This window comes from Lissotriton vulgaris, chromosome 10, assembly GCF_964263255.1.
Source record: "Lissotriton vulgaris chromosome 10, aLisVul1.2, whole genome shotgun sequence".
In the NCBI taxonomy this organism is placed as follows: Eukaryota; Metazoa; Chordata; class Amphibia; order Caudata; family Salamandridae; genus Lissotriton; species Lissotriton vulgaris.
In genome coordinates, this window is record NC_141698.1 from 385,758,186 (window position 1) to 385,782,378 (window position 24,193).

The following is a 24,193-nucleotide window of genomic DNA, read 5'->3' on the forward strand; positions in this document are numbered from 1 at the left end:
TATACTTATCTAAATCAGATCACCTATAGTACTGTATTGACTATCATTGTGTTTGCCATACTAATCCAAAAATCCCTCATCCAAATTTCCTTAACAAAAGCTACATTTGGAACTAATGCATTGAAATAAATGGTCTTTTATTCTATTTCCATTTCTCAATCCCCTTGATAGACTAACTCGGTCCCTTTTTGAAATGCATAGATGCATGCTAGTACTTAATATCACTGTGAAATTGCTTGGGGCTTTAGAAGCTACATAAAGAAAGTCACAGACACCACATACTCACTGATATCACCAATTTACTATGGTGATGGGAGGACAGAGGACTATGCAATGGCTTTTTAAATAATCAGCCAAATCAAGCGCTGATAAGTATGATTAGGTCGCATCGAGCACCTGCCTAGCTCAAACTGGATCCCATAATAATAATCTTAATGTAAACTAGACATAGCTTTCATGTGTGAGCAGTATGCAAATCAGATTTTTTTTAGCATTGTAGGAAAAACACAACAAATAATTATTACTCACCAAGTCCCGCAATCTTGATGCCTAGCAGGTCGAGCAGTTCTTGCCCCCGTTCTAAGATATCTGCCCAGAAATGTGTCAGGTGCTGGGTGGTGCACTGGAAATGACTGGTGCACCACTTACACCTGTTCACTCTCCCCCTTTGCAGCTGAAGTTCCCGCAGGGGCTACCCGCTCCTAGGCCTTCTCATAGCATGGACAGGAGGTGGCGCTGTATGAAAAAAATGTGCTGCCACCTCCACTTCCCAAAAAGAGAACCTGGGGCTGCACTCCTTGGTAGTGCCACCGTCCGGTAAGTGACTGCCTCTTCTAGCTGTTCAGGGGGGGTGGGGCTGACGTTGCCGCTTCCCTGATCACACTGCATTGCCATGGTGCTGGGTGGAGTAAAGAAAATAAACAGGAACAAGAAGGAAGGAGCGCAGGAAGGAAGAAAGAAATAAGGAAGAAAAGGGAAAATAAACAAAAATACAAAAAGTCACAACAAAACAAAAAACAAATGAAAAAAGATAAAATACACAGTCACAAAAACACACACTAATACAATAAAAAAATAAAGAGTTCAGTAAATAGCAGGGTGGGGGATTAAAGAAAATAGGAAGGTACTGAAAAACAAGCCCAGCACTATAAACAAAGTAGGAATACAAGAAGGTGGCGCCCATGAGAACCACAATTTTAACGTGAAGACGTTCTCTACTTTGCTTTTGACGGTAAAAATGCTAAATGAATGGGCATGCCAAGAATCTCCGCCAACCTGCAGAACTCCACGGGCAGAGTTTTTTAACCACTTGTGGAGTTTCACGTAGCGTGACTCAGCAAACTCTGCCCAGGCCTAGCAGCCACTGAACTGTGCCCACACCACATTTTTAAACTAGGAGTCACCAGGTCCAGCCACAAACTCATCTCCCTATTCAATAAATCTATAGCCACAAGCACCTTCCCCAAGGACTGGAAACACGGCAAGACCAATGAACTACTAAAGAAATCCAATTATCAGCCCATCTCCCTGCTCCCATTACCTGCTGAAGTCCTCAAGATGGCCTTCAACAAACAACTCACCAAGCTCCTGAAATAGAGCCACCTTTTTGACTCCTCTCAATCCAATGTTTACACCAACCATAGCTGCGAGACAGCCCTGATCACAGCCATGGACAACATCTGTGCTTTCTTTGACTAGTGAAAAACAATGGCCCTCATCCTCCTCGACCTAATGCCAGCTTTCAACACAGTCTCTCACCAAACACTCATCACAAGGTTACACAGCAACGGCATTAAAGAAGCATCCCTCATATGAATCACCTCCTTCCTCACTAGAAGAAAGCAAAAATTCAGCCTGCCACCTTTCCCCTCTGAAACCTAAAGAAATAATCTGCAGATTACTCCAAGTCTTATCTCCCAGGATGCAGAACACAGACAGTATCATTTCTATAAATGAACTTCCCTATTCTAAATATGCATCAAGAATGATTAGAGAAAATTCTCAGCAGAAGATGCCAGTCTCAAATGAACCAGCTTAAAGTTCTTGGGGAAATGCAGAATTGTTCAACAGACAAGCTCAATAAAGAAAGATAGGAGTATCAGCAGGGTTAGGTAAAGGTCTTCCCTCGGTGAAGTCAGGCTGGGATCTGCTAAGTTATTCTTAATAAACCCCATCCTTGGAGCCAATAAGATTTCACCATCCTCTAGGAGCAGGTAGGCTCCCTTTGTTGCCATTCACCACCAAAGAGTAGAGTTAGTCTCATACGCCGACGACACCCAACTGCTGATCTCCTTGTCCCAAGTACCAACAATTGCGGCAGCTAACTTCACGGCCTGCATGCAGGACCTAGCAGGATGGATGAATTCTCACTGCTTGAAGCTTAATGGCTCCAAGACGGAGGTAATGGTAATTGGAGGGAACGACTCGAGCTGGACGGTTGACTGGTGGCCATCCTGCCTGGGCCCTATGCCCACTCTCAGTAAAGAGGCAAAAAATCTGGGAATATGGGTTGATCCCAAACTATCCTATGATGGTCATATTCATAGACTAGTGGGAAAGTGCTTTGGAGTGCTAAAAACTCTCAATCGCACCCTAGATCTACTTCCGTTGGAGGCCAGACGCACCATGACTCAAGCTTTGGTAACCTCCCGTATAGACTACGGAATTGTCTTATTCCTAGGTACCACTGAAAAAAGCATGGGGCACCTGCAAGTCCTCCAAAATACAGCAGCACGTTTGGTCCTAAAACTCCCGAAAAGAGCAGCTTCTAAACCCTCTCTTGCGGCTCTACACTGGCTGCGGGTAAGGAAGAGAGTCATGTTCAAAGCACTCTTTATATGCCACAGGATCATATGGCACAAAGCTCCACTATATCTCCAAGACCTTGTCCATATTTATTGGCCAAATAGAGCACTACGCTCAATGGGAACAGGCCTACTGAGGATCCCCCGTGTAAAAAAAGCAAAACTGGGAGGTCGCTCTTTCAGAGTGTTAGCAGCCAACAACTGGAACCGACTCCCGGTTGGCCTTAGGCTAGTAGAAACAGAGGCTAATTTCAAAAAACTCTTAAAAACACACCTCTACAATCTATAGAGTGGAGCCTACCTATTCACTGAACTTATCTCATCTCCATAGCGCAGGGACACGCCGAGATGGCATCACCAGGCGCTCTATAAACCTCTTTATCATTATTATTATTATTATTAAAGGCGCACACAGCTGTACAGCCTTGGAGGTAGCAACAGTTTAATCTGCCTGGTACAGATGTTTTTTCCCATCCTAAAATGCTGTGTAAATCACAACAAATATCCTATTAATTTTACATTTCTAAAGTAAACAATTATCTATCTCCTAACAACTTAAATTGTAAGATGCATGCAACTAAAGGAAAGCAACGTTAAAGCATTTTGGGATTAACGTCAGAGTTGCAATGGAACCCTTTGGATAGTTGATGCCTAACCATAGTTAGGTCCATGTTAGCATGGTATTTGATGAATACACATACATCATAAGCTAATGAATACAATATGAATATGTTGAATATTGTTTCTTCATGTGGATATACTGCCCCCTGTTAACACAAAATTATTATTTAAACACAAATATTAACATATGATTAGTAATGATTCTGCTGCTCAAATCCCCCCTCTGATGGCTAGATTAAAAATCATACATGTCAAATTTAACATCCCTTGGCAATCCAAGTAATGTTTTGCTGCTTCTGCTAGGTTCTCCATTTCCCACAATTCATTGTTAATTCACCAACTCAAATTCTTACCTCTACATCTTCAAACCCTTACTCTCTGTGGGTGTCTCCCTTGTCGCCATAAATCTAAATCCCCTCAACATAGTAAATAAGCAAATGACACAAACATCGATAAACAATCAGGCCTTATTATAGTGCCCAAAGTTCAGCACTAATATCTTTCCCTTATCTCTCTCCTTTACTGCTCTCCTATCCTTTGTCATCAATGAAATTCTTCTTTCTGATTGGGCTTATCAAACAAGTTAGGTTTTGTGTATGGGAATGGGTAGTGTCACGTTCTCCTTGAATCTAAAGTTATGCCTCACAATGTCAACTTGTTTCGCATTATTGTGGGGATTCAAATGTTTGTGCATAGTTACTTCTGACAGGATCAAATCATATTTTGAAAAACACAATGCAAAATTATCTTGATGATACAAAAACTATGGATTACACTGCAAGGAGTACCATATGTGAGTTGAATGGGGTGGTTAGTCTACTCCAATGACACAGGAAAGTGAGTGCAAGCATAGCCATTCTTAACCTGCATTGAGTTAAGGCAGCAATTTGAATATATCATTGGGGAAAAATCTCCTTCTGAAGCATCCTCATGCAAAATTCTAAAATCAAATCAATGCTACTCTACAGTATGTAAATCATTGGCAGTAGGTGTGGGCTTAGACTTGATAGGACTAGTATCTAAAGGGGGAACTCAGACAGATTAGCAAAGCAATCATAAGAATGGTAATGAATGATAATCAACACTCCAGCCACAATTACTCTATTTTGGTTTATCTATAGTCATACATTAGGGAAAGAAGAGCTGGAAGCAAAGAAATGATTTCTACTCAACACAGTGCTTCTTGCCATAATGGCAAATGGCCGCAAGAAACTGATTTCAAGCTTTGTCACATTTATAAAAGAGCTTGACTTGGAAACCAACTTTTCCAAAACTTTTATTATGGTGTCCAGCCAGAGAAATACCAAAACTTGAATCCTACACATAGAGGGAAGAAAATTAGAAAGGGTGAGTTCCTTTTCATACCCTGGGTTGGTATTTGATGACACATGTACCTGGTCCTCGCTTCCTAAGAATAGGATGCCTCGCATTCAGTGTGCTGTGGGAACCACATATTCACTTGCTGCCTGCATTGGGAAAAAAACCTGTTGAACTGATTATAGAAATTGACAAAAAAAAATTCTTCCCCACCGTTACATATGGTATAGGGGTTTGGGGTTGTAGAGATGTAGGGGCTATCCAAGTGGAAGAAAATAGATTTTGTCAGTGCCTGTTGGAGGTTTTACCCCTTTGACTCCATATTTTGTCCTTGCACCTGGAATTAGGTTTAGAATACGTAGATGATCTCATAAATTCATCCGAATTGGTACTTTGGTGCTGGATTTGGGAGAACAAGGGCAGTTATTAGAGATTGCCTCTCCTGTAAATTTGAGCTGAATATCCCCTGGTTAATCTATAAAAATGCAACAACCATAGCCTTGGGTTATGCGTATCTCTTTGAAACGCTAAAGAACATCACAAAAAAGATAGCGACTGGGTCAAGGACTGTTTCATTAAACACAGGCCAGCTACAAGGGAGGTAGTGTAGTAATGTAGCAGTTTTGAGGGAATATTGCTTAATCCAGATGTCAGCCAGGGTTGCCCCATATTTTCTTTTTGCACAGAATATCTTGGGGCGAATGTTATTACCTGGTTAGTTTTGGATCCATTACTTGCTTTGATGCTTCCCACAAGGTCAATTTTCTCAAGCAGATATTGGTACTTGCCCATGCAAATACCAATATCTCTTTTACTAAACCATGTTGTTTTAATCCATGGTAACACCGTATGACTTTGTACCCTACCTCTTGGCGTTTCTTAGTAACAAATCAATTTTTTATATATGTAGTGGTGATATTGTTTTTATTATTTAATTAGATTTGCATTGAGGAAATGTTTTTAATAGATTTAGCATATACTGTGACAATGTTTTAAATTGTGTTAATATCTGTCCATTTTTTTGCTCAATCTACAGCTTATTTTAGTGACTTTTTCATATTGTATTTTTAGAAATGTGTATCTTTTATGATCTACTATGGTATGATCGAATAAAGATTATCGAAATGAATTGAATTGATTTCTACTAGCCATTTCTACTTGTGCAAAGCTGCAAAATTGTATCACTTTAAACAAATTTCTTTCTGTATTTTTGTCTTTGTGGTCAATCGCTAACCCTACTTTATCTTCTTTCAAAACACTGACCCTACTCTTCTGCAGGATCCTTGGCCGAAGGGAAAGTTTATTATTGAATAATGTTCAGTTCAAAAGAACAGTTTGTTTCTAATCAATATACTCAATTCGTAGACTTAGCTCAATATTAATTAATGTTCAGAAGGAGCACATTTTAACAGCCTCCACTGTGGTACCTTTTTCATGATGGTTCTGCAGGCACTGTACATTGATCACCAGGCTCATAGAAGATTAGATCAAGTTTGCCATTAGCAAAGTACGTCTACACCTTTGACTAGGCACCCTTGTTCTCTTTGTTCAACTGATTACTGGCTGTTCATCTTCACTTTCATTCTGTTTACTCCATTAAGTTTCCTTAGGAATTTTATTGGGAAGTGGAATATTATGCATTATCCCATACCCCAAAGATGATCCTTGGATTCACACTAATAAATCCTTAACTCAGTCCCAGTAGAGTGTAAAAAATCAAACAGGCTTTACTACAGGAAAATGTGTTAAGCATTTTAGAGTACCAACATGGCCGATACATAATTGACATGACTAGAGAAAAATCAGAATCAAATTTATAAAAATAGAGTGTGTCTTCATCTTATTTCACACACCAAAATGAACACAACAAATCATACATATAACCTGAGGTATACATTTCTGAAGCAATAGGGCCTCCAGAGTGAAGACTGCATGCCTTTTCGTGGCGGCGAAAGGCATCTAACCAAGCCCATTGTAATATGGCTGGCAGTGTCTAATAGACACCGCCACCATATTAATCCTTTGCCGCCCAGGCCTCAAGGCGACCGGGGCGGAAAAGCGTCGGACGGTCTTTCTGTCCGCCGCGGTCCCCCGCACCATACTAATATGGCGGGGGGATTTCAATTGATGATGGCGGGCGGATTGCCCCCGCCAGGCTGGCGGTGGCTACCGCCAGCCTGGCGGGGGCAATCCATCCGCCATTCTTATGGACCCCTCAGTATTTGCCTCAGCTTGATTCTGGTTTGCATATGCATTTTGAAGCAGATGTCAGCTTTGAGATGCTTGGGTCAATCCCTCTCCTCATTAGACGGTCTGGCAAAACTTGTCTTTATTCTGCAGAAACCCAAATCTCATCCTAATTCTTCTCACCACCTGCTCTGACCCATCCCTGTTGCTCACTCTCTGGTGCTTTTCCCTGCAGTCGCTTGACCTCCTCCCACATTTCAGCAACAGTTAAAAATAGATTCAGGTTGGTTTTACTTTCTGATTCATTTAAATATTCTCCACTGAAGGCACAGGACGCATGAGCACTGTATTGGGCAAATGTATCAGCATACCAATTTCCTGCAGTGATTCTGTGAGCTATGCACCTAGGATCTGCTAAAGAGAAAATTGCAAGCCCTCAAGCACTATTATAACTTATCACCCATTCCTGATGGGAGAATCAGTAGACCTCATAAATACCCTTTGTGACCACAACTGCCCAAAGTCATAATTCTCACCAAAGCCATACTGACTATTCAGTCACTTTGTTTACATCACTTAACCAGCAGGCTACAACTACACCCACTACTGTGTAGATAGCAGAAGCAGCTCTCAAAAGTCCCCCCATCATCACTCTATTAAGAGCCGTCAACAAACAATACCTAATCAGGCTTTGCGAGGGGTGTGTCTTTTTTATCACACCTTGGCTTGGTGCCCAATTTAGACACATTGAGCTAGTCATGCTCCTCCTCCCTTCCATTTATTTCAGTTTCAAGTACTGTCAACAATGTAGCAGGATTTAGGCAAGAACACAATTTTAATGCAATATTTTCTGACGCCAGTATAATTCTCTTATTTCTGGTAAGGCAACCACTAGTTAGGTGCCCGGTCTATGTGTGCATAAGGAGCACTTTCACTGAGTGTTAAACCATCACTGTTACGTGGCTGCCCATAGCTATGCTCTCACTCTGCTGTATACTAACACCTACTGCTGCCAACCCATGGCTGAAAAACAGATGACCAGTTTTTGGTAACCACCCTGCATTTGCATAAGGACTGTGAGAGTGCACCCGCTTTTTCACTGCAAAATAAGATTAACGCTTTACGGTAATGTGGAATGCCTGGAGTAACAAAGACTTTCTTTCAGCTTGAGGAAGCAGTTCATGTTTTCCGTGTCCCAAGCTTGAAGATCAGAAACATCCATGTGTGTCAGCCTCTGTAAAGGCTTGGCCACTAAAGAAAAGTTGTATATTCACTGGTGACGTTAGCCCACCATTCAAAGACACATTCTGACTTCTCGCTAGTGGGAGGATTAATTTTCAGAATAACTGATATCCTGTCCTGTAACACGTTCTTGGCTCTTTTCTCAAAATTATGTTCTAGATACAGAATTTCCTTCTGGCATTATTGCAATTTGATCAGAAAAACGTTATGGCCATTTTCCGCTAAATGATTAAGTAGAGCAATAGTGTCTGGTTTGCATGCTTCTTGTGATAATGATGCCACTAACAGGTAATCAACGAACTGAAAAAAGACCGAATTGCATGATAGCTTTAGGGTTTCCAAAGTGGTTGAAGATTGAGAGACTCTCTGTACTCCCTTGTGAAACTCAGTACCATGCCAAAATTATATTTAGAAACAGGCACACAATCAGAAACTGACTCTCTTAATGCACTGGTATTCAAAGAAAATGCTGACACAGATCAACCGCCCTGAATCACTCTGCATCAAGGGTTATTTGAAACAATTTTACTGCAAGATTCTATACCTTGAGACAAAAATAACATTCATTTTTTGAAGGTCTTGGATGTTTCAATACTTTCCACTTGCCTTTTGCAGTCCCATTATCAGGAGAGTTACATTGACTCCACAAAATATTTTTCAGAATGCCTTGTTGTATAATGGATTCAGTCACAGGGGAAATTCCAGACGCTTTTTCTGAAGAGATTGCACTGGGGCATTAAGGGATATTTTGTGTTCAGTTTAAATGTTATTTACACTGGCTCTACACATTTTACAAGATCAATGTTCTTGCCTGAGAAGTTCTGGGCTTCTGGTCTCAGAGAATCTTTCAGATCAGAGAGCAATTCATTTACAGTCATCAGGGGAAACCACACTACAGTCATTCCCAGTTTGACCAGTTTGAAATCCAAATCTTAATCATGAGTATGAAATTTAACTTCCTCATGCATACAGTATATCATGCAGTTGATCTTGCAGTATGAATCCCAGCTCAACAGGTTAACTGGACCTGAATCACACACTATAGACTGATGTTCCTTTTCAAAGGATCCTATAATTTACATGAACCTTTTCTGTCACAGAATGTATGATTTGTTTATTAGTAGCATCCACAATTTACTTGGATTTGCTTTCTTGGGAGAGGGCAGGCTTGCGATTTTAACTGTCCTAACATTGGAACGGGTAAAGTTGGTGTCGATCAAAAATGAGACCTGGCAGTCATTCACATTATCTTCTCCAAATGGGCCACTAGGGTTTACCTCCAAGACTGCACCAAGTATGCACTGTTACTCCACTCCCAGGCACCGTCATTGTGATGGTCAGACCCACTGTCTCCGGAAATATCAAAGACTGGGAAATGTTGGAAAATGGCATGCTTCTCAAAGGGATTCAAGTTAGCTCTTGGAGCTTGGTTCGTACTGAACTTCAGATTTCGGAGATTTTAGAGAGCAATTGGGGCGTGAGGCATTTTTTAGGTGTCTGCATTTTCTGTATCGGTATTGAATTTATATTTTGCTGTTGACCATCGTCTGACATTCTGTTCGTGCTGAGCCTACACTCCCTCTTCTAATGACCCAACTTAGTTCAATAATGACAAGGATTCAACTTTTTATTAGTTGGAACATCTATTCCAGTACTAGGGTCAATCATAACAGAGCAACCTCCACCTTGAAGAACACTTTTTTTCATTATGCACCATTTGTCCTCTGCCTTGAAATCCATGTCCCTGCGTTCCACCACCAAAACTATTAGTGTAAACTAAATTTCCATGAATGTCCATTCTGAAATCGTTTCTGTGCTAACTTCCTCTGGGCCAACATGAAGATAGCTTCAAAAAATGTATTTTCATTTCCAATTCATCACTGCAATATTTCACAGAATAAAGTATTTCATCTGGCGATTTACCTGCCAGCAGATTACATTTTGCTAAATTTGGGAACTCATTTCTGGACACCGCCCAAGTACAAACTGGGACACAAAAATACTCAAATTTACTCTCTTGTGTTTTTTAGCAGCCCAATGTTTTATGAATACATGCATAATAGGCACCCACTGACCCCTTAGCTCCCTGTGTAGTCTGTTTAATTTTCTACCAATCAGTCTCTTTAAATGGGACCTACTTTAAAAGAAATGTATTGTGTGTTGATACTTCTGCATGACCTCCAGGGCTTTGCGTTTGGCGACAGTGGCGCCACTTTACATTCTCCCCTCAATCACTGGAAACCACAATATTAAAAATGTATGCACATTCTTCTGCAGCACCTTCGACATCTTCACAAAATACTCAACTTGTATGTAATACAAAGCAAGAGTCTCTTATCTTTGCAAATTGATCTGTAATCATAGCAAGATTGGAGTTCTGGACTTTTTGGTTCCGTCCAGAGGTGTCAGGGGACAACACCCAAAGACCCCGGAGTTCTACCTGTCTCGGTGCACGAATAAACAGAAACACGGGCTTCTCGATGGTGGCGTCAAAGACCAAAGGTTTATTACTGCAGGGACACAGAAGTCACAGAAACTACACATGGGCAGTATCTAGGAGCCTGTTCGATTTGTACAAAGAGGGTTGCTCCTTATATACTAAATATTGGCCTTCAGGCAAATTCTTCACATGTTAGTACATTCCCAAACCTTTGTGTCTTAAACAATAAATATTTGGCGTTGCACAGGAATCGTCGACAATATCTGATGTCAAAACATTACGAAGAGGGGTTCCCACTAGTTCATCACAATCCCTTGTCAATATTGCATTCAAGAGCCGGACCGCCTCATCGTAAATTTTGTTACCTCCCCCTAATAAAGATTCAGAAAGAAAGGAACGGAGCCAGGTGTGGAAGATAGGAAAGTAGGATAAGGGATGTTTGTGGGTTGTAAATGGGCAAGGCTACCAGCTTCGGCCGCCTAATCGTGATCAGGCCAATGGACACGAGAACCAGTATAGCAGGGCTGGCCTCGGGCAGAAGGAGCAGCCTTTGTCGAGTCATTCAACTACATCGTGTTCTGATCTAAGGTGCACGTGTCACTAGAGAGGTGAATCTCCGGCTAAGCCTACGTGTCCTTAATTGAAATGGAGAAATCAGAGGTTATTGCATATGTGAGGGCAAGAAACACAAAATGGCTGCCCTGATCTAAGATGGATGCCATGGGTAGATCGGAAATGTGTTTGTAACAGGAGTACTCTTGCTCGTAGCATAGCGAAAACACCAGGATATGCTAAATGGATCATTTGCGGTTCGCTGATACCAATATTATGTATTTCCGACAATATTGAAAACACAGGTTCAAATTGTCACGGAACCTCAGACCCTCCTTTTGCCCTTACATAGGCAATTACTCAGTCTATGTCAGAATCTAGTTCTATGCTCATCAGGTCAGTGACATGTTGTTGTATCATCATCCTTTCTCGTGCCTTTTCTCCAAACGCAGGTGGTTTTCTAAAACAGGTTGCAGCACAAAGACTACACAGAGCTGGACCACACTGGATAATCAGGCAACATGAGAATAGGAATACTAAGATGACACCAATGACCATCAGAACCTTCCATCCCCACGCTGATATCGGAGTCCACAACCACTCTATGAAGGACCAGTTTCCCTTGTCTACATGAATAGAGTCGGAAATTTTGTGTAGCTTAGAGATCGCCTCATAGACTGTTGGAGCATTATTGGGACAGCAGCTCGATTGGATCATTCTGCATACCCCACCTCGATCTGCAAGTATTACGTCTAAAACCATACGGTTCTGCAACATCATGAGTCTATCCGCCTGAAGCTCAGCTGTCAAGTTGCTAAGGGCACCAGCAGTTTCGGTGATAGTAGATTCAACTACCCGTGTTAGCTGACGTATGTTTCTACTATTGGCCATAGGCCCCCAGAACGGAAGGAAACCTTTGAAGAAGTCTCCAGCTTCCTGACCAGCAGTATCTTCCTTGCTGAAGACACCTCTTGCTACTCTGGTCTTGTGATAATCAGATGAAGCAGTGTATGTTGGAGGCAACAACCGAGCAATATAACATGACCCTGAAAAGTCAGCAGGCAACCATGTATACGCTCTATCTTGACAGATGAAGTAGGTACCCCTAGCAGTAAGAAAAGCAGGGGAAGAGTTAGACGGAAACACGTAAGTCTCTACGCACTCACTCCTCCCTAGCTGAGCTCTTGGATTTCTCCCATTACCTTGCAAACAGACCTGACCTCGGTGAGGTACGACCCAGATTGGAGTTGAGCTTTTACGCTTGCTTTCTCCCAAACTAAGGCGATACTCTGAAGAATTCCAACACAAATATACTTGCAATTCGTCTCTAGGGTAAGATGGAGTGTTATTGACATCCTTGATCATATCAATAATACCCTGGACTAAAGCTTTGTTGGCAGAGTTATATTTAGTGGAACGTGGTGGACGCGGAGGATAGGTTTTAAGGGCATAAGCAAAAATGGTCTGAAGGGCCTGAAATGATCCATTATAGCTGAAAGGCAAAACCAGATAGGGAATACCTTTATCCATAGTGTGGGGTATCAAGCCACACACCCAGCAGTCTGTAGTGTTAACTACCAGTTGGTGTTGGTGCAAGAGCTGTACAAAAGTGTTATTGATAAATTCTGAGCGTCGAGCTTGCTCATGTTCAGGAAACGAGTGAAAAGAGTGTATAGAAGAAACAGTAGAGGAAGCAGGATCAAGGGGAGGTACTGTAGTTACTGGCACAAAGATCAAATTTATACCAAAAATGATTCCACCCACCAACGTTATTAAAACAATTAAAAATGTAATAGCACATTGCATCAGAAAACATTTACTATGGAGGATTCTGTAAAGTCTGTTTCTGCGAACATAAATCACATTTTCTCGTTGCAGCGCAGGAAGCTCCATCTTCTACAATCCGCTCGCGACCACTGATGATGTGTACGTAGATGAAAATGCCTCTATCAGCCCTGGGAGTTCCCAGAACTAACAGAAGGATCGACCTTGTGTCAGACCCCGCAGATTCAACTAGGCACACAGCCACGACCCTACGGCTACCCAGACGGCAAGGCAATTGAAAACAATAAAACAATAGCGAACTTCCTGGCTGAAGGCAAAGTGTTAAAATTTCAGATGTGTAAAATTGGCAGTTTCCTGCTTTATTTGTCCATATTACGAGATCGTAAGTTGTATCTTAGTTTTGCAGGAACTGTTTGATCAGGAAACAGTGTAGTGTCGGTAAAGTTTGCAATGTTCACGTTCGCAGATGGCAGAGTTTCTTCTGATGCAGAGGGCAAGTGTTCAGGAGTCAAAGAAGTAGTTTCAGGAGGAGAGTCAGAGTCCGGAGTGTCAGTTATCAATTCGGCATCGCTGAAAGGGATAAACTTGGGTGATCGCTCAAATTCAGAGGCACCAATTCCCTTCTTAATCCAGTTGTCATAAGGAAGTGGCAAAGGCACACGTTTGACATGTGTTGCATGGATCCAATGCTTGCGACCAGCTACACGAACAGCAGTTCTCGTCGCCAATAACACCTGGAAGGGGCCAACAAATCTGGGCTGAAGGTTCTTCGTCCTTGTAAAATTTCGTACCACAACGTGGTCGCCGGGTTTCAGCTGATGGCCTGGACTCTCCGGAGGCTTTGGCAATGCATCGAAAACCTGTTGGTGAATAAGACTCAATTTAGCAGTCAAGTCGTAAAGGTAATCAATCAACATTGGATATTCTAGAGAACAAAACTCCTTTGGCCTTGGCACTCCCCAAATATTAGCGGGACGGCCAAAGACAATTTCGTATGGACTAAGCCCTACTCTAGAATGCACAGTCGCTCTCGTGGATAACAAAGCCAAGGGTAATGCGTCTGGCCAGGATAAACCCGTGGATGCCTGTATTTTAGCTAGTTTTAGTTTGAGGGTGCCATTGTAACCCTCAACTAAACCAGCAGACTGGGGATGGTTTGCACTGTGAAACTTTTGTTTAATGCCCAAACCGGCACACACACTCTGCATAACTTTCCCTATAAACTCACTTCCGTTATCTGACCATACAATCCGTGGCATTCCATACCTAGGGAAATATTCTTTGAGAAGAATCTTGGCAGTTGATAGGGCAGTATTGTCCTTTAGTGGATATGCTTCGATCCATCTGGAAAATGCACAGACTACCACCAGGACGTATTTTAGATTGTTACAACGATCCATGTGTATGAAATCTAGCTGAATTACTTCAAAGGGGCAGGAAGGAGGAGCGAAGTGACCAGCAGGAGTAGGAGTTCCCTTGCCAGGATTATGCATCAGGCATACCATACAATTTTTCACCACTCTCTCTGCACATTTACTAATCCCATCATTCTTCCAGACTGGAGCCAACATTTTACAGATTCCTTTAGAACTTATATGTGCTACTCCATGCGCCATTGTCACCACTGCAAGCACATACGCATCAGGCAACATCCAACGCTGTTGTTCCGACAAATCAATCCAACACCCACTTGAATCCAACTTACCCGTACTTTCTTTCCATGCACGCTTTTCCTCCTCAGTTGCCTCTTTCTGAATCTCTTTCACACTTTCCACTGTATCCTCACACATTCCAGACTCGGAAATCCATCTTGCAGACGTAGCAACATACATTCTACTCATCATATCTCTAGCTGTTTGTTTAGCGGTTTCATCAGCAAAAGCATTCCCACGACCAACATCATCCGTGATTGCTTTATGAGCACTGCATTTCACAATTGCAACTTCAATCGGCAAGGTTAGAGATTCCAACAAGTCGTTAACTAGCTGACCATGTTGAATCTTAGTCCCATGGGACGTAATGAAACCTCTTTCTTTCCACAAACGGCCAAAACTATGGGCCACGCCAAACGCGTACTGACTATCTGTGAACACATTCACTCTCTTTCCCTTTGCTAACACACACGCTCTTGTTAGAGCAATTAATTCTGCAGTTTGGGCAGAATTCTGACTCACTCTCGCAGTCTCCACAATCGTACTCAAAGTCGTTACTGCATAAGCAGCGGTCACATCACCATTCTCCAGTTTAAAACATGACCCATCCACATACAACGTGCCATCTGGATCTGACAACGGAGTGTCTTTTAAATCAATTCGTCCTTTTGTCTCTTCCTCAGTTCTAAAACAACAATCATGGGGCTCGGAATCACTCGACTCTTGATTAGTCGGCAACAATGTTGCTGGATTCAATACATTGCATCTTTTGATTTGAATATGACTTGCTAGCAGTGTCAGCTCGTAGCCAGATAATCTAGCACTGGTAAGGTGTTGTGTCTTGGTTCTGTTGATGGGTGTATCTACAGCATGAGGAACCATAACCACTAGCATGTTGTTCATCACCAAACCAGCAGATTGTCGAATGGAAGCTGCAGCTGCCGCTGTAGCTCTTAAACAACTAGGTAATGTTCTAGCTACCGGATCTAATGTTGATGAAAAATACGCACAAGGGCGTTGTTTATCACCGAATTTCTGTGTCAGAACACTCAACGCGCAACCTTCTCTTTCGTGAACATAGAGCGTGAATGGCTTACTGTAATCGGGTGTACCCAATACACTGCCTACAGTACGAAGTAATGCCTAGAAAGGCACGTACTTCTCTCTGAGTGCGGGGAACACTCATCTGAGTAATTGCTTTTATTCTCTCTGGGGTCAACTTCCTTCCCTCCTTTGACAAGAGATGACCTAGGTAGGTCACTTCTTGGCAGCAGTATTGCAATTTCGAAGGTGACACCTTGTGATTCAAGTTGGACAAATGATGCAATAACGAAATCGTAGCTGCTTTGCAAGTTTCCTTGTCATCGGCAGCCACTAGAAGATCGTCTACATACTGCACTAGGGCAGAACCTTGAGGAAGTACAAAAGAATCTAACTGACTTTTTAATGCCTGACTGTAAATGGACGGACTCTCACAATAGCCTTGTGGAGCGCGTTTGAACCTGAAGCTTCGACCTCCTAGACAGAAGCCGAAAATATCCCTGCTTTCTTCGGCTATCGGAATGCTGAAAAAGGCATTCTTTAAGTCGATGACTGAAAACCATGTGGCTGTAGCAGGAATCAACGTTAACAAGGCAGTAATGTCTGGAACCACAGGAAACTGTGGAACCACAATCTCATTAACCTCTCTGAGATCGATAACAAATCTATATACCTGAGGCTTTGTAGGATCAGTTCGTTTCAAAATCGGTAATACAGGACTGTTACAGACATTTCCTCTAGTTTCTTCAACCACACCTTTCTTAATCAAATCTTCTACAATCAATAAAAGTGCACGTTCACCTTCACTAGAAATTTTGTATTGAGGAATTTGTGGAAATTTTACATTTGCTTTCAAAGTGACTACATATGGTGGTATTTCCAAAAGGCCTACATCATTAGGACCAGTTGCCCAAAGAGTATCAGGGAGTGAACGCAGCTCCGGCGGGAGTGCATCCATAGACAAGTACATCGGAGAGGTGATTCTTTTACCCAACGTAAGCTGTACTCCTTCCGGAGAACAGTACAATGTCGCATATAGGCGTTTTAACAAGTCTAAACCAAGCAGATTTTCACAGAAACATTTGTTAAGCCGGACAAAGGTGTGCCAGGGAGTTTCGCATGAATGATAGAACTTTTTGCTGCACCAGTATCCAACAGAAACGGTTCGACTACACCTGATGTTGCTACTGCGACATAAGGCCCACTCTGATCCACTGGAACTGATACTACTCCCTCTCTCTGTCCATGGCTGTCCTAGTACCCATTTTGCTGAAATCCCTCATCCACTTCACAATAGTCTTCAACATGATACTGTTGAGATCTATTTTGCTGGGCAGACTGTCCATTTCGTTGATCAAAGTGATTGGAAGGGCGATCATTCGTCTGTGGAGGCATAGCACCTCGTCCTCGACCTCTAGAATTCTGCACAAAACCACCGCGACCTCTCTGGGCTGCTGCTGCATTATTTTGCGCTAAGATCGGACAGTCATTTTTGTAGTGACCCTCTTTCTTACAGTACGCACACTGATTCCACTGATATTGTGGCCTCGGTGAACTATAATCTGTCCTTTGATATGACCCTTGCTGCGTATTAGTCTGATTCATGCGAGGCGGATACGCCTGTTGCAAAAGAACTTTAGTTTTTAAATCTTTCGTTTTCTTATCTGATTTCTCTTTTTCCTCTTTATCCCTATTTTCATAATACTGTGCAGTTGCAAGTATTTGTGCAGTTGTAGAGACAGCCCACGCACTCTCGGAATCTTTCAATTTGTTGCAGAGCTCTGGTAGTAAATTGTGTACAAATTTATCGACAAACAATCTCTGTCCTCCTTCTGTGCTCATATCCTGACCACTATGATCTACAAAAGTCTCTTCGAACCTCGTGAAGAAGTCGGAGACACTTTCGTCTTTCTTCTGCCTGCATGCGGACAACTTATCCCAGTTAACGCGCAGTGCTGGCATCAGAGTCTTCATTAAGTCAATTATCCTACCTGGAAGATTAGCAATTAGAGGTTCGGGTTTGGAACCACCTATTTGCTGACCATCTGCTGCAATGATAGCTGCCCAATCACCACCTAAGGCAACTGGATGATTTTCTTTACGAATTTTTGCCCAAATTGGTTGTGGAACTACATTCCCAAATAACATGTCGATGTCCGCTAGATTCATAACACAAGCCTCTACTGTCTGTGCTAACTCCTTATAGTATCCGGCAGGATTTTTACGCGGATCTGGCAAGGCCTGTTTCACTGCTAGCACTTCGGCTCGCTTCCACGGAATGTGTATCCACACTCTCTGGAATTGCGCCGGAGCGGCTGCAATACCACGGACCGCATCAGCTTGTACAGCTTCGCGCCAAATTGGAGGAACCTCCCTCATTGGATATTGGCCAGTCTGCTTCGTACTATTTTTCTCTAAGTCCCTCGGTGAGCGAAGAGATGGATCATTTCTATAACTTAAAATCAATTCCATCGCTTCTTTTATATTCGGACCTACTATCATTCCTGCAGCAAATTCTTTCTGAACTTTAATTAAGTCTTCTGAATTCGATTCAGAGTCATCTTCTTCTAGTTCCTCACGTAAAAGAGAGCACATTTCGTCAAAGACATATCGTTGCGTTGGTTCATTCCATTGCATAAATGTATCTAGTACATCTCTCGTACTATATCTCCTACTCTTCGAAATCCATCTAAGAGCCGTGGAATCCAAGATTCCCCGTTCCTCAGTACTTGGAAGCTGACTGCGTCTCTGTACAGAGTCAGAGGCAGGAGTCTTAATTAAGGTTTTATAGAAAGGAGACAGAATATTAGAGACGGAATCAGTGATTCTTCGACGAACAGTAAGCGGAGTCATAATACTAGCAGATGTAGAGAACACAGAGGCAGTAGGAATAGATAGCGGGACGGTAGGAGTATCAGGTAAGACAGCTTGTGAAACAGGAGGTGTAAGCGATACAGGTATAGGTAAAGAAGCCGGCAACCCAGGGAGTGGAGGTGCCGAAGGAATATTCACATTAATTATAGGAGGTACAGGAGCTTGATTCTGGGGTACAGGAGCAGGAATACCAGGTTGTCCAGCAACCGGCAATTGAACATTCGGTACAGGCGGAGCCGTAGCACCTTGTGCATACGGTGGAGGTGACTGTAACAAGTAAGACAACAGAGGATCGTTTTCGGGGTCCTCTACGATCTTAGTTGTTTTCGATGGCAAGGCAGGATAGCACTTGTCGATCGCTAAATTATGCTCTCTAATGGCCACCTCTACGGCCTTCTCAGACTCGTTGACTTGCAGCTGCTTAACAGCCTGTTCTAGAGTCAACTCTTGCTCTTTTTGTTCTTTCTTCAACCTTTTAATTTCTCTCTGTTTGGATTCTTTTCGCCAGTAACGGAAAGAATCAAACATTGCCGGCCGGACTTTCTTCCTAAACAATTTCGCTTCCAAATTATCAAGGATTTCGGGTTCAAAACTACCATGCAGTGGCCAACTAAGGACACCATCCTTTTCCGTATAGTGGACCCACACCTCATTATAAGATATAGGACCCACACCAAACTTACAATACAAATCATATAGAGGAGTCCCAATCGGAGGAACCAGACATGAGTCCTCCAATCGTGAATCACTGTTGCAACCAAAACAAGACAACATACAATTTTTCCGACTTACCATTTTGTAATCCGGAACACAGAACAAGCAAAACAAGAAACAGATATGTGCACTTGAACCAAGAACTTAGGCCTACCAAAAGCGAACTGATGTATCGATACCCAAACTAAACCAATAGATTATCGTAACCAAAACAACAACCAGTGATAATCTTACGAAACCAAACCAAACCAAGAACCAAAAAGGATTTTAACAACCCTCACGAAGTAACCAACGAGCAACCACTAAATACTTAACTGAGGTACTGAAGACGTCACCAAGGAGAAACCCGTCACGTTTCGCCGTACTAAGGACTGCACCTCGGGTCCAAGACAGGGCGACGGTCAAGGCAACGGCCCACTGCAGCCGTCCTGAACGGGAACCCTCGTGGAAGAGAACGTCGGGCCACTTTTGCGATATGCCGGGATCGATGAAGTGGGGCGCCTCCCTCAGGAATCTTCACACGAAGCTTCTCGAGCTCTTCAGGCTTTTGGACCGGTACCGAATGACGTCGCCCCACGTTGGGCGCCAATTGGAGTTCTGGACCTTTTGGTTCCGTCCAGAGGTGTCAGGGGACAACACCCAAAGACCCCGGAGTTCTACCTGTCTCGGTGCACGAATAAACAGAAACACGGGCTTCTCGATGGTGGCGTCAAAGACCAAAGGTTTATTACTGCAGGGACACAGAAGTCACAGAAACTACACATGGGCAGTATCTAGGACCCTGTTCGATTTGTACAAAGAGGGTTGCTCCTTATATACTAAATATTGGCCTTCAGGCAAATTCTTCACATGTTAGTACATTCCCAAACCTTTGTGTCTTAAACAATAAATATTTGGCGTTGCACAGGAATCGTCGACAATATCTGATGTCAAAACATTACGAAGAGGGGTTCCCACTAGTTCATCACAATCCCTTGTCAATATTGCATTCAAGAGCCGGACCGCCTCATCGTAAATTTCGTTACCTCCCCCTAATAAAGATTCAGAAAGAAAGGAACGGAGCCAGGTGTGGAAGATATGAAAGTAGGATACGGGATGTTTGTGGGTTGTAAATGGGCAAGGCTACCAGCTTCGGCCGCCTAATCGTGATCAGGCCAATGGACACGAGAACCAGTATAGCAGGGCTGGCCTCGGGCAGAAGGAGCAGCCTTTGTCGAGTCATGCAACTACAGCGTGTTCTGATCTAAGGTGCACATGTCACTAGAGAGGTGAATCTCCGGCTAAGCCTACGTGTCCTTAATTGAAATGGAGAAATCAGAGGTTATTGCGTATGTGAGGGCAAGAAACACAAAATGGCTGCCCTGATCTAAGATGGATGCCATGGGTAGATCGGAAATGTGTTTGTAACAGGAGTACTCTTGCTCGTAGCATAGCGAAAACACCAGGATATGCTAAATGGATCATTTGCGGTTCGCTGATACCAATATTATGTATTTCCGACAATATTTAAAACACGGGTTCAAATTGTCACGGAACCTCAAGATCAATTAGACTCCCAGGTATATGTCATTATCCCCCTCTACAGTTCTCCATTAGTGGAAACATACCGACCTCAGAGTCACTCCTATTAGCTATCTTCAGTGTCCTGCCCGTAACCTTAATTTCCCTTCTTTTCTTATCTCTTTGAAACCACTTGTCCTTGATTTTCTCCAAGTTACTCCATTTCTATATACTGACTACTAACTCCCTTAAATGTACCTTCAACTAAAGGGGGTCATCATGTTAGCGAAAGAGTCTTCCTTTACAAGCAGCCTGAAATTCATTTGGGAAGTCTGACTTGTAGATAAATGAACACCAAATTGCTCAGCAACCTTTACTAGCAGCTCATAGGGAGTAATAGTATGTTAGGTAACTTCTTTACATAGGAATACAATTTTCTCTTCCTTTTATCTGCCTACATATCTCCCATCAAGTCTCCTTTGATAAACTCATCTAATTTTACATTTAGCCTGACATCATATATGGGTCTGGTGGCTGATTCAAGTGCCAGGTTAATAGCAAACACCTCAGTGGTGTCACTTCCATCGATGTCCCTCCTGACTTGAATAGTTCACCAAATTCTACAAATCCTGCAATTCCCTGAGTAGTAGGCATTAACATTATGCAAATGGATCAGGTGAAGTGACAACTCTAAGTATGTTAGAAACTTATACAGGTACTTGTGTTTTTGGGGTAGGGGGAATAGCAGTAATCACTTGGATTCCTACTGCCATGACTGGAGTTGTCATACCTGGATCTGTCACAGCTTAGGTGATAAAAACTGGGGCTTTCACCACTGGGACTGGCATAATTGGGGTTATCACAATAGATGCTGTCACTATTGAGAATATTACAACTGGGGCGTTTTCCGGGGTACTCTTCCTGTTTGGAATTTAAACAGATTAGCAGGTACAGTTGCATTAATTTAGTTATCTTGCAGCTTATCCCCCGGGTAGTGAAATTACAGAGGTGGTCAGAAATACAGCAACTCCTCCAAGAAATCATCACTAGAATCTGTACCTATGTTTGCCTCTGCTTGCTTCATACAGTGCATCCTTATCTCTCGCAATGTCTTCTTTTTCATTTTGTCAACCATCAACACAGGATAAAATCTAACTCACTCAATCATATCTCTCCTCCACACCTGTTGCTCAGCATCCCACTTGGTATCCAATCAACTTCTAACTATTCTTTTACCTCAGGGTTGATGTTTCTGTTTGTCTTTCACATGTGCAACATGTTCCCATTCATTGAAAGCCTCACTGTGTTGGTCTAGATGGGACTTCATGCCATAAAATGCTTGCCTCAAAATTTCTATTATATTCAAATGAAGGTTCAATATTGACTGAGTTGCAAGGCCCTGTTTTTCTCAGTGATCTTGTTCCATTGTTTAAGTCAAATCCATCTGTGAGGCTTGACAATGACTGCCACGCAATGACTGGGTGTAACCTCAGAAGGAGCCTCCTCGCCTTCACAAACAGACACCTGTACATCACCTCTGAAGAAATCTCTCAACATCCTTTCAAATCTCATTTTTACTGCATATTTGGCACCTCAGAGAACCAAGAATTCAATTTAACAAGCAATAGCTCCTCAAATCACAATATAATACATACAATCTCACTGTTAATCCCAGCATGGCACTCTCAATACTGGCCTTTCACAGCGTGGTGCCTGATGATTTAAGGATCAAAACAAGAATGACACACACACACACCAACTGACCAACACTAGCACTGCACCTGATGATGTAGCAATGCTCCACAATGGAAAGCAAAAAACAATTAACTTTAATCTATTACACTAAAGAAAATCAAAGAACTACTCACTCAAGCCCATAGATGGGAATAGCGCTTTCCAGATGTGATCACAGGCACAAGCAAAACTCAACCAGTGGGAAGTTACACTGACTAGTAGTAGTAGTTTCTTCTCTGCACAAATTCATTTACAAACACCAATCTCTTTTCATTCACTATCACAACAGTAGTTTAATAGTTCCCTATCTTAATCTTGCACTGAATAGTGCCTCACAGATCAACACCACAAACCCTAACAGGCAAGCTAACCCACAATATACTTCTTTATCTTGGGATCCTGGACTGCAACGAGTCTGATAACAACTTCAATGCCTCAGCAACAAGCACATGTGCATTTACAATGTCAAGCAATGTACATAAAGCACATTAATACTTCTGTTCAGTTTTGTAGCTTTTTCAGACTCAAAGTAGACACCACACCACAAAACAGTCACCCTTCAAACACTGCAACTGCTTTCAGTATCACTGCAACACCTCCAATACTCCAAACTGGGCCATAGACTTCAGGTATGTGGGGTGGACTTGGGAAAGTTTCAGAACTTCTATATTTCTAGCTCCATACTCTTCAGTAACAAAAAAACTCCTAGCCACTACCAGTTGATTTGGCGTACTCTTCAATATTTGTAGACTCCGGTGTAGTAATGAAGCAAGCTGTACAATTGGTCTCATGGACCTTTGATTATTAACTGGAAGTGTGTTGGAGGAGAAAACATTTGTGCAACAAGTTACTTTGCAGTGAAACCATTCGGCTCCACAGTACAAACAGGCAAAGAGGATGGTGGTCGAGTATGACGTTTATTAGCAGATTAATCAAAGTTACAAATTTTAATCATCTAGTAAATCAATTGATCAAGTAAGCATGTATATCAAACCGATTATTCAATCTGAAGCTAAATATAATGCAGATAGCAATGCAAATCATCATAAAGTAAAGAATGTGGAACAAAGTCAGTATCGGTTCCATAAAGGAACTTCCCTATTCAAAACAATCATCAAGAATGGTGAGGAAAAATCTAAGGGTTGGTATCAGTTTTAAATAAACCAAATTAAAGTTCATGGCAAAAAGCAGACATGTTCAAAGACAAGCTCAATGATCAAAGATAGGAGTATCAGCAGAGTTAAGGTAGATCTTCCCTCAGCAACTTCAGGCTAGGATCTGTTAAGCAATTCTCAACAGGCAATTAAAAGACACAAATTCCATTCTCTTTGAAACATCTTCCAGTGACTCCTCATGCTTGGAGCCAATCATGGGGTTGACGGCATCTGAGAAAACATAGACTCGATACATTTCCATCACCAAAAAGGGTTAATGAAGGGAGCTGCTCTGCCTTGAAGACAGCAACAGTCCAGTCTTCCTGGTATGGAAGGCTCTTTCCCATCCTAACACACAGTGTAAATCACAAGTATTACGTATTCTCTAAGTTAATATTTCTAAAGCAAACCATGAGTTGTTCCCCTAACAATGAGTAGATTGCAAGGCAACGAATTGAATAGAAAGAGACACGAAAACATGTTAGAATTAACATTAGGGTTACAATTTAAAAACCTTTGGATAGCTGAGGCCTAGCTCTAGTTAGGCCTATGTTAGAAAGGCATTCTATTAACATA